The 15,405-nt window shown below is 41.4% G+C and overlaps 1 protein-coding gene and 1 pseudogene across 1 annotated transcript in view; one reads left to right on the forward strand and one right to left on the reverse strand.

Annotated features, from left to right (window-relative positions):
- The window catches only part of RCOR1 (REST corepressor 1), a 137,036-nt gene that overhangs the window by 62,872 nt on the left and 58,759 nt on the right, over positions 1 to 15,405 (forward strand). The gene's annotated exons all lie outside the window — the stretch shown is intronic.
- LOC134757156 (large ribosomal subunit protein uL23-like) lies at positions 7,269 to 7,734 on the reverse strand (annotated as a pseudogene).

The raw sequence follows: 15,405 nt of genomic DNA on the forward strand, positions 1-15,405 counted from the left end.
CTGGCTCACTTTAAAAACATTTTTTGTAGAGATAAGGTCTTGCCATGTTGCCCAGGGTGGTCTCAAACTCCTGGCCTCAAGCCATCCTCCCTCCTCAGCCTCCCAAAGTGCTGGGATCTCTGGCATTCGCCACCGTGGCCAACTTTTTTTTTTTTTTTTTAAGCTAAATTTTGTTAAATATTTGGATAGGCAATACAGGCATATGGTACAAAATTAAAAGATGCAAAAGGGTTATGCACAAGAGAAGTACATTTCTTAGGCATTCCTGGCCTTCCATTTTCCCTTCCTGGAGGCAAACAGTTTTCTCATTTATTTTCTACAAGGATTCTGTTTAAATACTGGAGAATATCTGACCTGTTGTACTTTACTTTAGAATGGCAGGAAGCTGAATGACTCATGGGCATTTTTCCCTTTGTGAAGCCCATTGACATTCCTTCCTCTCAATACCTTAACTATGGCATGTTTTATAATTTGCTTTTGTTTTTGCTTTATCACAATATTTTCCTATGTTTTTTATAGTCTTAATTTTTTAAGCACTGCTTTAGGTATCTATTAATAGTTCAGAAAGTTGCGAAGATTACAAGCTCATGTTTGTGAAAGTGTCTGGCACATAATAGGTGATCAATAAATATTTCCTTCTAGCTTGTCTGTCCCCTATCTCCCACTGGTTGTATGTATGGAACAAAAAAATGAAGGAGAAGGCTGAGCATAGTGGCTCATACCTGTAATCCTAGCACTTTGGGAGGCTGAGGCGAGCGAATTGCCTGAGGTCAGGAGTTAAAAGACCAGCCTGGCCAACATGGTGAAACCCCGTCTCTACTAAAAATACAAAAATCAGCCGGGCGTGGTCACAGGCGTCTGTAATCCCAGCTACTCAGGAGGCTGAGGCAAGAGAATTCCTCGAACCTGGGAGGTGGAGGTCGCGGTCAGTCGAGATCGCGCCACTGCACTCCAGCCTGGGCAACAGAGTGAGACTTTGTCACACACACACACACACACACACACACACACACACACACACACACACACACACACGTGAAATAAACCGATGAACCAACTAATGCAGTGGATCCCAAAATTAAGATTAAGCTTGTATAAGTTGTAATGTTTCTTGATGTACCCATTTATTTGAGTGGAAACAGATTCTTTTCATTCTTTGAAATCACTTTGCTGAGATTTTTTTTTTTTTTTTTTTGGAGACAGAGTCTCGCTGTGTCGCCCAGACTGGAGTGCAGTGGTGTGATCTAGGCTCACTGCAACCTCCATCTCCCGGGTTCAAGCGATTCTCCTGCCTCAGCCTCCTGAGTAGCTAGGATTATAGGCATGTGCCACCACACTCAGCTAATTTTTGTATTTCAGTAGACGTAGGGTTTCACCATGTAGGCCAGGCTGGTCTCAAACTCCTGACCTCAAGCGATCCGCCTGCTCAGCCTCCCTAAGTATTGGGATTATAGGTGTGAGCCACGGTGTCCCACCAAGCTGAGACATTTTTAAGAAAGTTTCTGTTTTTTTGTTTATTTGTTTGTTTTGAGATGGAGTCTCACTCTGTCACCCAGGCTGGAGTGCAGTGGTGCCATCACTGCAACTTCTGCCTCCTGGGTTCAAGCAATTCTCCTGTTCCAGCCTCCTAAGTAACTGGGACTGCAGGCTTGCCACCATATACCTGGCTGATTTTTTGTATTTTTAGTAGAGATGGGGTTTTACCATGTTGGCCAGGCTGGTCTTGAACTTCTGACCTCAAGTGATCTACCCACCTCAGCCTCCCAAAGTGCTGGGATTACTCCCACAGCGCCTGCTCAGAAAAGTTTTCTTTTTTTTTCTTTTTTTTTTTGAGACCAGGTCTCACTCTGTCGCCCAGGGTGGAGTGCAGTGGCGCAATCTCAGCTCACTGCAACCTCCGCCTTCCAGGTTCAGGTGATTCTCTTGCCTCAGCCTCCCAAGCAGGTGGGATTTCAGGCACACACCATCATGCATGGCTAATTTTTGTATTTTTAGTAGAGAGGGGTTTCACCATGTTGGCCAGGATGGTCGCGAACTCCTGACCTCATGTGATCCACCCGCATCAGCCTCCCAAAGTGCTGGGATTATAAGCGTGAATCACCGCACCTGGCCAGAAACATCTTCTAAAGCCTAATCTTTTTTTTTTTCCTTATATAATTTAGGTTGACTATGTAAACCCAAAACACATACAGGGTAGAAACTCGTGAAAAATATTTTTGAGGATATCTTTGCAAAGTGTTGTGCCTCACAGTGCTGGATATGGATGTGTGCTTAGTGTCAGTGCATAGATTTAGGATTTCCCACCTGTATGTATGCTTTTGGTGAGTCCTTTTAGGCGATATGTCCTCATGTTCAAGGAGTAATGGCATACTGGTTCATTTAAAACCATGTTTTAATCCTAATTTAAGACCGATTTACTTCTTCTTGGAGCTAATTTCTTAACTTTTCTAATGATGTTTTTGTTGCTTAAGTTAAGACTAATATAACACAGAAGTCTTACTCATCCTTTTTGATATTAGAGATTTTGGTTTATTAATCTAGTGGAATTTTAAATATCATTTTACATGTTTACTCTCAAGATCTGATGATTGACTGACTGGATGCAGTGGATCACACCTGTAATCTCAGCACTTTGGGAGGCCAAGGTGGGCAGATCACTTGAGGTCAGGAGTTCGAGACCAGCCTGGCTAACATGGTGAAACCCTGTCTGTAGTAAAAATACAAAAATTAGCCGGACTTGGTGGTGCGTGCCTGTAGTCCCAGCTACTGGGGAGACAGAGGTGAGAGAATCACTTGAACCCCAGAGGCGGAGGTTGCAGTGAGCTTAGATCACTCCATTGCACTCCAGCCTGGGCGACAGAGTGAGACTCCATCTCCAAAAAAAAAAAAAAAAAAGAAGATTGAATTAAGGGCAAACTCGGAACAGGCCAGTTTCCCATTATATTGCCTCTCTGAAACAAGTGAAAGAGTTTTCTTCTTTATGAGGGGTGTTCTTTTTAATTTAATTTAATTTATTTTTATTTATTTATTTTGAGACGGAGTCTTGCTGTGTTGCCCAGGCTGGAGTGCAGTGGCATGATCTCGGCTCACTGTAACCTCTGCCTCCCAGGTTCAGGTGATTCTCCTGCCTCAGCCTCCCAAGTAGTTGGGATTACAGATGCCCACCACCACACCCAGCTAATTTTTGTATTTTTAGTGGAGACGGGGTTTCACCATATTGGTGAGGCTGGTCTCGACCTCCGAACCTCAGATGATCTACCCACCTCGGCTTCCCAAAGTGTTGGGGTTACAGGTGTGAGCCACTGTGCTGGGCCTTCTTTTTAAAAAAGGTTTTTCTCGCCAGGTGCGGTGGCTTTAATCCATATGTGTGAGACCAGGCACAGTGGCTCATGCCTGTAATCCCAGCACTTTGGGAGGCAGATCACCTGGGGCATGAGAAGTGCTTGAACTAGGGAGGTAAGAAGTTGCAGTGAGCCAAGATCACACCATTGCACTCCAGGCTGGGTGAGAGTGAGACTCTGAAAAAAATAATAAAAATGGTTTTCTTACTTTTATGACTTGAATTATGGAAAGTTTTTAGAATGTGACTCTTTTCTCAGGAACAGGATGGCTACCTACCTACCCCTCATCCTTTTCCTGTATGCTATGGATTATCAGACCCCTCACTTGGGTTCCTCTTACATCACCAAGGTGTGCTTGTCAATACCCAGAAACCAATACTGATACATTACTAAGTTCCACATTTTATTTAGATTCCACTAGTTTTCCCATTAATGTCCATTTCTGTTCTAGAATCCAATCCAGGGTACTGTATGCATTGCATTTAATTATGATGTCTCCCCAGTTTGCTGTTTTTCACATGACTAGACTAGGGTTATGAATTTGGGGAATTCATGTGATTGGAGTGGTGGGAGGTGTAGTGCATGCTACTCCATGATTTATTGCTGGTACTGTTAATCGTGGCCAGGGTTGTTTCTCTACTGTATACACTCACCACCTTCCATACTTATTTTTTTGGAAACAAGTTAGTAAGTCCAACCTACACTCAAGTCGGGGAGATTTAAGCTCCATCTCCTAGAGGGGAGTGGGGAATATTTACATAAATTATTTGAAATTCTCCCACGAGGAAGCTGCTTTTTCTAGGAAAGGTCTTTGCCCGTTATTCTACCGACTTACTGGACTTTTTATTTGACTTTTTAAAAAGAAGCTCTTCAGATAAAATCTCCATAAATACTTGGATAAATTACTGCAATTTTATATTTGCATATGAACAAGTGGAGTTTTGTTGATGCAGGGTTGCATTGGCCTTCACTATCAAAACAAATGTCTCGTCTGATCAGCATTTATAAATAGTGAGGTACTAGAATCATTAAGGCTCATAAAGTCTTCCGTGTTTATTTTGGCTATTCTGGTGGTGGGTAACAATATTAACAACAATAAAAATTCATCTTATTTTACTGGAGATTCCTGCAAAGTGGCAGAATACCAGGACAAGGAACCAATTCTGGCACACATATGTGTCAAACAAGAAAGCTCTGGGAATGTAATAATGTAATAAAGTGTGGTTGAGAGAGCTCTGGGCTGGAATAGGCATGGGGTCCTTGACACTATCACCTCTGCCAAGACACTTCATGTGTATGGTTTCCCCACCTTTTAAGTAAACTCTATTTATGAAGTTCTTTGTAGCTTTAATAGTTTCTACAGTTGCTTGAATTTGGGGTGACTTCTTGCAAGGGTAATGTGAAGTAGTGTCACATGGACAGTAACGGAGAGGTATCTGCTGCTGCCATTTATATAATAAATTTGAATTTGGAGGCAGAGAAAGGAGGCAGAAAGTTTGGTAAGGACGTTATTGCAACCTGAATAAGCCACTTAGAGCCTAGATCAGTGTTTGGGAATGTGGGAGAAGACAGCCATAGTCAAGAAGCGTGAAGTAGTTAATGTTGAGTTATTTTTAGGTGGTTTTTCTGTTCTACTCCAGACACTGACTTTCATAATAAGATAAATAATCTGGTGAGTCGCATGCTCATGGTGTGCTGAGGCATTTAGCCAAGCACCTTATGCATGTATTATCTCATTTAATTCTGTCACTATGAGGTAGAGATTATCTTTAACCACTGGTTCCAAATGAGAAAGCCCTGTTTGAAATAATTTTTCCAGTGTATTTAAATTTTGTAGGTACACACCTAGAATTTCAAACTGATGGTCTGAGTTCTGAGCCCATCTGTTTAATTCATCCTAGTGGGTTATCTTGTGGATATGCTGATTTTAGTAAAACAACTTTAAGAATGTGATATACATTATGAGTGATACTTGTGGTTTGAATGGATTTTTTAAAACAACATGAAAATTTGAAAATATTTTGCATAGATTTGCTTTTGGGTAAAACTTTTTTTTTTTTCATATCTTCTGTAATTAACTTCTTTCCCCCCTTTTTTGAGATGGGGTCTCATTCTGTCACCCAGGCTGGAGTGCAGCTTGATGTATGATCATGGCTTACTGTAGCCTTGGACTCGTGGGCTCCAGCAATCCTCCCACCTTAGCCTCCCAAGTAGCTGGAAGTACAGGAGTGCAACACCATGCCCTGTAGAGACGGAGTCTTGCTGTGTTGCCCAGGCTGATCTCTAACTCCTGGCTTCAAGTGGTTCTCCCTACTTGGCCTCCCACAGTTTGATTACAGATGTGAACCACTGTGCCCAGCCAAAATTAACTTTTTAATCTATTCTAAATCAAGAAGAAAATAGATGTGTCTTTTCTGGGACTAGTAATGAGAAATTGACAGCATCTGGTTTTTGGCTGTTGTTAAAGTGTGATTATTACTATACTGGTATGCTGATAAAGAGATTGCATGGTAATTTTCATCCTTTCATCTAAAAACATAATATTATAAGGATAGATATTTCCTTAGTAAGGGGTGACTTGTGTAGATTACTGTCTCATAAATTGGTTCAGATTAGTTTTTAAAAAGGGCAAAATTGTATATTAGTGATATTGCTCAGCTCTTTTTCAAAGGGATAAAGCACTGTAAAGAGAATGTGGGGGTAGAAGTCTAATAAAATCCTCACAAATCTGGATCAGTAACAGAAAAGTCAGTTATAGGCCAGGTGCCATGGCTCATGCTTGTAATCCCAGCACTGTGGGAAGCCGAGGCAGGTGGATTGCTTGAGCCCAGGAATTCGAGACCAGCCTGGGCAGCATGGTGAAACCCTGTCTGTACTAAAAATACAAAAAATTAGCTGGGCGTGATGGCGGGTACCTGTAGTCCTAGCTACTTGGGAGTCCAAAGTGGGAGGATTGCCTCAACCCAGGAGGCGCAGGTTGCAGTGAGTCGAGATTGTGCGCTGCACTCCAGCCTGGGCAACAGGGTGAGAACTCATCTCAAAAAAGAAAGAAAGAAAAGTCACTTATAATTATGTGGGCTTTAAAAAACCTGACTGATAGTGCTCTGTTTTTAGTTTCACCAAAAGATAGGTAGTAATTCCATCCTCTTTCATGAAACTACAGTATGTCTATTCTCAGCGTTTCAAAACCTTGTAAGACTCAGAGGGAAGAAATAGTTTCTCATTAAGAAAAATTTAGTCAACAGTATAATTATTAAGTGCTTCAGGAAAAGCAATGGAGGAAAGTATTTCCTAGAGTATTAGGTCTCTCATTAGAGGTGAGCAGAGGGAGTTCCTTCAGCGCAGGACGGGCGTTTCTGCAGGTGAAGTGGGATGAGACAACCGGCTATAGCAAGATGTTAGCATATGTAGTTTATGGAAACATAATTTGAATTGGACATGAGTTTTTGTTTGTTTTTGAGGCAGAGTCTTGCTCTGTTGCCCAGGCTCTATTGCAATGGCACGATCATGGCTCACTGCAGCCTTGAACTCCTGGACTCAAGGAGTTCACCCACCTCAGCAACCCAAGTAGCTGGAACTACAGGTGTGAGCCACAATGCCTTGCTAATTTTTTTTTTTTTTTATTTTTTGTAGTGACAGGGTCTCACTTTGTTGCCCAGGCTGGTCTCAAATTCCTGACCTCAAGCAATCCTCCAGCCTTGGCCTCTCAAAGTGCTGGGATTATAGGCATGAGCACTGTGCCCTGCCTGTGAGTTGTTATAGACTGGGTGATTTTGTAGTAGGCAGCAGTTTGTTGTCATTTGCATGTTGTACTTCATGTATGGTTTTCCCAAGTCATTAAATGTACATACTTCTGCAACTTTTTATTTTTTATTTTTTCTGGTGAAAAGATATACATATATTTAGAATTAGCCAGCTGGACTCAGTTTAGATGACCCCAGTTTTGTTGGCAACATCCAAAGCATCATAATCGGGAGCTAGTTGAACGTATGCCTCCTTCTCTCCATCAGGCCGAATCAGGGTGTTGACCGGGCCACATCAATGTCATAGAGCTTCTTCATAGCCTGTTTGATCTGGTGCCTGTTGGCTTTAACATCTACAATGAACACAAGTGTCTTGTTGTCCTCTCTCTTCATGGCAGACTCAGTGGTCAGCGGCAACTTGATGATAATATGGTGGTCAAGCTTGTTTCTCCTGGGGGCGCTCTTCTGAGGATATTTGGGCTGCCCCTGGAGTCGCAGTGTTTTGGGCCACTGGAAGGTGGGTGATGTGTGGATCTTTTTTTTTTCCGGCTGTGGACGCCTTTCAACACTGCTTTCTTGGCCTTCACAGCCTTTGCTTTGGCTTCGGCTTGAGGAGGTGCAGGAGCTTCCTTCTTTGCTTTCGGTGCCATCTTGTGAAAAGGGCTCTGCAGCTTTTAATGTGTACAGTTTCCATGATATGATTGTACCAGATTATAAGATTATGTTGGACATTTGAGTTCTTTCCAATTTATTGCTGTTTTCAGCAGCACTTGACGAATAACTTTGTAGATAAGTTTTTGCAAAGCTTTATGAATATTTTCTTTTGGGATAAATTGCTAGAGGCTCGGGTAAACATTGCCAAACTACCCTTCAGAAAGCCTGAACTTATTTACAGTACACTTATGGTATGGTTTGGCTCTGTGTCCCCACGCAAATCTCATCTTGTAGCTCCTATAACTCCCACATATTGTAGGAGGGACCTGGTGGTAGATAATTGAATCATGAGGCCAGATGTTTCCTGTGCTTTTCTCTTGCTAGCAAATGAGTCTCATGAGATATCTAATAGTTTTAAAAAGGGGAGTTTCCCTGCACAAGTGCTCCTCTCTGCCTGCTGCCATCCACGTAAGACTGAGTTGCTCCTCCTTGCCGTCCGCCATGACTGTGAGGCTTCCCCAGCCGCATGGAACTGTTAAATCCAGTTAAACCTCTTTGTTTTGTAAATTGCCCAGTCTCTGGTATGTCTTTATCAGCATTGTGAAAACAGACTAATGCAACTTCTCTCAACATTTCTACTGGACAGGTTTTCTGTGTTCCCTTCTAACATCCTGTTTTGCCAAACTTTTGCAAAGAATTTCGTATTGTCTTTTTTCCTAATTCAACCTTTTATAAGGAACTCTTACAACATTGGTGTAAAGGTATGTCCTTAGCTGGTGGTACAGTAGTTAGAAGTTTTCTCTGGGTCATGGTGATATTGGGAGTAATTGTGTTATAGGATAATCTGGGCTCTCTGTATTTCATAAGATTGTGGTGCCTCACCATCAGTCAGACTATAGCTTCAGGGCTTTTTTTTCTCTTGGATTGCTTGGTGGTGAAATATCAATACAGCCTTGCCCATTCTGATTAGTGTGTTACATTACTGATAGGGCAGTGTTAAGAGAAATAGGAGAAACCTGAGCCTAAAACATTTCACTGTGAAATTAATTGGTCTCTGAAGTGTTTTGTCTTTGTTTAGGTTTGAGGATTGTATGTGGCGAAATTACATTGGTGGTAAATGATAAGCTTGTTATATTGATAACATGGAAGAAAAGTGTTTCTGGTTTCTCTTAGAGAAAATCGATTCCCAGTCCAAGGCACCTGTGAGTCCAAGAGAATGAGAGAAGATAAGATGTTATTAGTTAGAAACTGACGATACAATTCCAGTTTCTAGTGCAGAGTTGACTTCAGTAGCATTTGATTAGCATCTAACTTCCTTCTTGGGGGAATCAGAAAAGGGACATAGATTAGGCATTAGCTGAACTCAGATTACTGGAAAGTGATTGAGTCAGTTCTATTTTTTATTTTTATTTTTTGAGACAGTCTCACTCCGTCACCCAGGCTGGAGTGCAGTGGTGCAGTCTTGGCTCATGTCAACCTCCACCTCCTGGGTTCAAGTGATTCTCATCCCTCAGCCTCTCTCGTAGCTGGGATTGCAGGTGTGAGCCACCACGCCCAGCTGGGTTTGGTTTTTTTTGCATTTTTAGTAGAGCCGGGTTTTCACCATGTTGGCCAGGCTGTTCTTGAACTCTTGACCTCAAATGGTCTACCCGCCTGAGCCTCCCAAAGTGCTGAGATTACAGGTATGAGCCACCATGCCTGGCTTTGAGCCAGTTCTAAGGGAAATTATTCATTTATTTTTGTCAGCTTGTAATATTGCAAATCATAGTATTTTTGAAATAACCTTCCCATGGGAATAGAGTTTATGCCCTTAAAGGGTAGAGTGCTGTTATAAAGAGAGATACAAGAAGAGAGGGAGTGGGTGGCATTCCAGAGATCAGGTCTACATGAGTTGCTGCCCAGCCTTCTTGGTTCTCAAACTTGTCAGTCTGGATTGCTGTGTTTAAGGAAAGGGAATAGAACAATATACTCCCTTTCTAAAATTTTTCATTAATTGGCTACCTAACCTATGTTATGCATATTAATTTACTTAACATTTATGAAGTACTTATAATATGCTAGACACTGAAGATACTACGGTCTGAAAGATGGCAAATAATAGAGGAGAAAGAAAATCATAATTGCTATTATTTATGAAGTATTAAGTACAGGCAGTTCTTAAGCATTCGACTTAGTATTTTTCAACTTTAAGATGGTACAAAAGTGATACACACTCAGTAGAAACTGTATTTTGAATTTTGATCTTTTCCTCGGCTAGCAATATGTGGTGTAATACCCTTACATGAGATATTCAACCCTTTTTTTTTTTTTTTTTTTTGGAGACAGAGTTTTGCTCTTGTTGCCCGGGCTGGAATGCAGTGGCGCAATCTCACTGCAACCTCTGCCTCCCGGGTTCAAGCGATTCTCCTGCCTCAGCCTCCCGAGTAGCTGGGATTACAGGCATGCACCACCATGCCTGACTAATTCTGTGTTTTTAGTAGAGATAGAGTTTCTCCATGTTGGTCAGGCTGGTCTCAAACTCCTGACCTCTGGTGATCCACCCACCTCGGCCTCCCAAAGTACTGGGATTACAGGTATGAGCCACCACACCTGGCCTCAACACTTTTTTTTTTTTTTTTTTTAAATAAAATAGGCTTTGTTAGATGGCCTTGCCCAACTACAGGCTAATGTAAGTGTTCTGAGCATGTTTAAGGTAGGCTAGGCTATGATGCCCATTAGGTTAGGTGTAGTAAGTGCATTTTTGGATTACAGTATTTTCAATTTGTGATGCATTTATCAGGACTAACACTGTTGTAAGCTGAGGAGTATCTGTATGTACCAGGTACTTAATATTAAGGTGGCCTTTCTAATTCTCATAGAAACCCATGCAAGGTAGGCATTATCCTGTCCATTTTTCTTTAGGGTTAGTGAAGCTAAGTAGCTTGTTCATCATCACTCAATAACAAAGTGGTTAAAATGGGATACAAGTCCACCATGGGATTGAGTCCCAGATGTGAGTTCAGATGCTGACCAGTGTTAGGATCTAAGTGCAAGTCACTTAACTCCTCTTTTCAGATGTGGACTACAACAGTTCTTATCTCATAGGGCTTTTTTGGTGTGTGTTATGTGACAGATACGTGAAGTGGTCAGCCCAGTTACTGGCACATAGTAATAGTTAATAATTATGTTAGATCATACTGGCTCAAAAGCCATTAATAGTAGTTACTGCTGGTAGTTGAGTCTTACAAAGCAATTGTTTTCTCCACATGTCTTTATGCAAATCATTAATGACAAGAGCCTAAACTGTGATAGAGGAGGTGTCCCCAGTGTTATGAGAGTATTGAAGAGGAATGGACTGCTAACCTGGACTAGGAGAGTAAGCAGACTTACAAAGATGGTGATCCTTGAGGGGTCTTGAAGCATTATTAGGAGTTAGCTGGTGGGAAAAGATAAAGAGAAGGAAGTGGGTTAGAGGAAAGTCATGGCAAAGCAAAAAGGCCCAGAAATGTAATGACTGTGTGAGGGATAGAGTCCTGAGGGTGAGACATAGGTTAGAAAGATAAGCAGGCCAGATTATGAAGGGTCTTGCATGCCATGGGTTTTTTCCCTAAAGACAACGGGGGAAGCAGCAGAAGGATTTTTTATTTTGGAATAATTTTAGATTTACAGGAAAGTTGTAAAGATAGTACAAAGAGTTTCCATATACCCTACACCCAGTTTCCCCATTATTAACATCTTACTTTAGTATGGTACATTTGTTACAATTAGTGATTGATTGATTTGTAATTATTACCTGAAGTTCATAATTTATTCTTATGTTCTTAGTTTTTACCTAATACCCCTTTTCTGTTCCAGAATCCCATCGAAGATACCACATTACATTTAGTTGCCTTGTTGCTTTAGGTTCCTCTTGGCTGTGACAGTTTCTCAAGATTTTTCTTGTTTTTGATGATGTTTTAGTTTTAAGAAGTACTAATCAGAAATTTTGCAGGATGTTTCTCAATTGGGATTTGTCTGGCATTTTTCTCATTATTATACTAAGGTTATGAGTTTGGGGTAGGAAGACCACAGACGTAGAGTGCCATTTCATCCCATCCAAGGGTACATACCATCAACATGACTGATGACTGCTCATGTTGACCTGTGTTGCCTGGCGGAGTACTTTACAGTGGAAACGTCTGAGTTTGTCAGAAGTTTCAGCTGTAAAGTACTCTTCCATCTCCTGCTCCGCCCCTTTCCATACAACCCCCTTTTTTGGAAAGAGGTTACTATGCACAGCCCACATTGAAGGGGAAGGGAGTTATGATCCATATCTCAGGAAAGACTTTTAACATGGAAAGTGATTTGATCAGAATTATGCTCCAGGGCCAGGCACGGTGGCTCATGCCCATAATTCCAGCACTTTGGGAGGGGAGGCAGGAGGATCGGTTGAGCCCAGGAGTTTTGAGGCTGCGGTGAGCTATGATCACATCACTGCACTCCATCCTGGACAAACAGGGCAAGACCTTGTTTCTTAAAAAAATAAAGAATGGGCTGGGCGTGGTGGCTCACACCTGTAATCCCAGCACTTTGGGAGGCCAAGGCAGGTGGATCAAGTGAGGTCAGGAGTTCGAGACCAGCCTGGCCAACATGGTGAAACCCCATCTCTACTAAAAATATGAAAACTAGCTGGGCATGGTGGTGGGTGCCTGTAATCCCAGCTGCTCGGGAGGCTGAAGGAGGAGAATTGCTTGAACCCAGGAGATGGAGGTTGCAGTGAGCTGACACGGTGCCACTGTGCTCCAGCCTTGGCAACAGAGTGAGACTCTGTCTCAATAATAATAATAATGATAATAATAAAAAATAATGAATTGTGCTTCAGAAAGATTGCTCTAGCTAGTGGAGAAACTGAATTTGGGGAGACCGAATTTAGCCTGCAACCTTTAAGACAGGACAAGATGAGAAACCATGAAGTTGGAAACTGAAGGTTAGTGGCAGCAGGGTTGGAGAGCGATGGATTTGAGAAAAGTCGAAGAGATTAGTGGATGGGGCTCAGTGGGTTTTGCAGTGTGTGTGTGCTCGAGTGCTAGTAGCAGATGCGGGGACTCCAAGATGATTTGCAGCCATATTGCTGGGAGTTGGTGGCTATACAAGTGATAGTGTTAATTTTTTTAGGTAAACAAGAAGAAACAGCTTGTTGTTGATAGTGGGAAGGGTGAATGAGAGGGCGATAAGCTGTGTCAAGATGCTTTTTGAGTTGTTCTTGGCTTATATGTGTATTCTGTCTTGAGATACAGATTTAGAAGTCATTACCATAATAAATGTAGTTTGAGAAATTTGCAGTGTTAGATGTTATGGCATAGGAAGAGTAATTAATACCAGATGAAAAAGAGGAACCCAGGGAACACTGATGTTTAAAAAAGTGGTAGAGAAAACGTGGGGAAAGGTCAACTTTTGTTAAAATCTCTTATTATTATTCATGTGGCTGTTTAATTCCTCTACATCACATCCTCTCTTCTGTTCACCCTGGAGGTGTAAAACACTATACCAAAGGACAGAACACACTATACACGTTTAGAACATTTCTTCTGAGGATAGTTACTGCTGTGGTAATGCAGTTACTGTTGTGGTGATGCTAATGAGAATAAATCTTGCTAAAATTAAGAATCAAGACAGCTGAAGACCTGTGGAAAGCAATTGACCGAACAGTACTACTTCAGGTCAGGTAAGCAGTGGCAGTACAAGAATGAAGAATGGATTCTTTGTTACCAAGGAATTAACAGTCTAGTTGGGTATTTACTGGGTAATACAATACAAAGTAAGCAGTGATAATTGGCTATGTGTATGTCAGTTGTGGCATGATAGTTTCTACCTCGGCTATCTGCTGAAGCCCTTTCTGTCTGTCTTCTCTCCCTGTCCAGCTTTGTTCTTGCCTGCCTTTTTATTTTTTACAGTCCCTCTCCTTTTTTGCAGGGGGGCGGGGCGGTGCTAGTGGGAGTATACATACCCCTCGTTAACCACCTGTGATGTAAGTTAGGATTTTTTTTTTTAATGTTTCTGTTTTTTAAAAACAAGTGAATAGAGCATTTATTATCATGGAGGAAAAAATCCTCAAAGAAAAAATCTGTTTAGCTTTTAAGTTCTTTGTGAAATCGCTAATCTTTGAGGCGAAAAATTTTTTCCTGTAAATTTAGGAGAACATGAGATTTGAGTTTTTAAGGACTTTATAGCGTGCCTATGTTTATTGTAGATTTTAATTCCAGAGAGCTGGTGATTGGAAATCATGGACTTATTTGTTCCAATTTAAACTTTCAGCATTTAAAAAGGAAGAGATAAGAGAGAACCAGACAGGAGGTATATAGTTTGTAGAAAGATACAGATATTTAATGTAATCCCAGCACTTTGAGAGGCTGAAGCGGGCAGATCACCTGAAGTCGGGAGTTTGAGACCAGCCTGACCAACATGGAGAAACCCTGTCTCTACTAAAAATACAAAATTAGCCAGGTGTGGTGGCGCATTCCTGTAATCCTATCTACTTGGGATGCTGAGGCAGGAGAATTGCTTGAACCCAGGAGGCGGAGGTTGCAGTGAGCTGAGATCGCGCCACTGCACTCCAGCCTAGGCAACAAGAGTGAAACTCGGTCTCAAAAAAAAAAAAAAAAAGAGAAAAGAAAAGATACAGGTATTTAAATACCAAAGTTGCTTCTGACTTCCTCATTTTATAGAGAGTGAACTGTTGTCAGTTGAGAATTCTTAAGTCATTTAACTTAAATGCTAAAATACTTAATGTGGATATCATGGGGAGGAAAAATGTTCTTTATATACTTTGGTTTTTGATCATAATTTATGGTGTCTTTAAAATCTAGGCATTGTAGCATAATGGTTAACACCACCGACTCTGTCTTCTGCTGTTTTCATACCTCTTCCTTAAGCTTCGACTCAGCTTCACTGCTCATAGGTGTGATGTTGGGCAGCTTACTTCATCTCTCTGTGCTTTAATTTTCTCATCTATAAAATGGATAGTCATAAGATTGAAATGAACTAAGGCACGTCAAAGTACACAGTGCCTAGCACATAGTAAGCATTTATAACTGTTACAGCAATAGTAATCATATGTACTCTTGCCATTCCCTTTGATTTCTATCTTTTTGATTACCCAACGTCAGAAGCCAAAAATTTTGGAGTCATAAAACGTTTTTTGGTCCCTAACATAATTAAGTTAAATTTACTCATGCTTAGCATCTCAGGATATATTGAAAGTATGGGTGGCCAGTCCATACATTTAAGAATAAGAATTATAAGAATTTAGAGACAGAGCCTTGCTTTGTACCCCAGGCTGGAGTGCAGTGGCGTGACCTCAGCTCACTGCAACCTCTGCCTCCTGGGTTCAAGCAATTCTCCGGCCTCAGCCTCCTGAGTAGCTGGGATTACAGGTGTGTGCCACCATGCCCGACTAATTTTTATATTTTTAGTAGAGACGGGGTTTCACCATGTTGGACAGGCTGGTCTCAAACTCTTGACAGCAAGTGATCTGCCTGCCTTAGCCTCTCCCAAAGTGCCGGGGTTACAGGCATGAGCCACTTCACCCGGCCAGAATTTACCTTTTTAAAAAGCTTTATTTATTATCTTTTTGAGTCCTACTGATGAGTAATTTGGAGTTTCATGTGGTCTCTTTATATAGGTATTAGAGTATGACAATGACATCTATA

This window comes from Gorilla gorilla, chromosome 15 (genome assembly GCF_029281585.2).
Source record: "Gorilla gorilla gorilla isolate KB3781 chromosome 15, NHGRI_mGorGor1-v2.1_pri, whole genome shotgun sequence".
Lineage (NCBI taxonomy): Eukaryota > Metazoa > Chordata > Mammalia > Primates > Hominidae > Gorilla > Gorilla gorilla.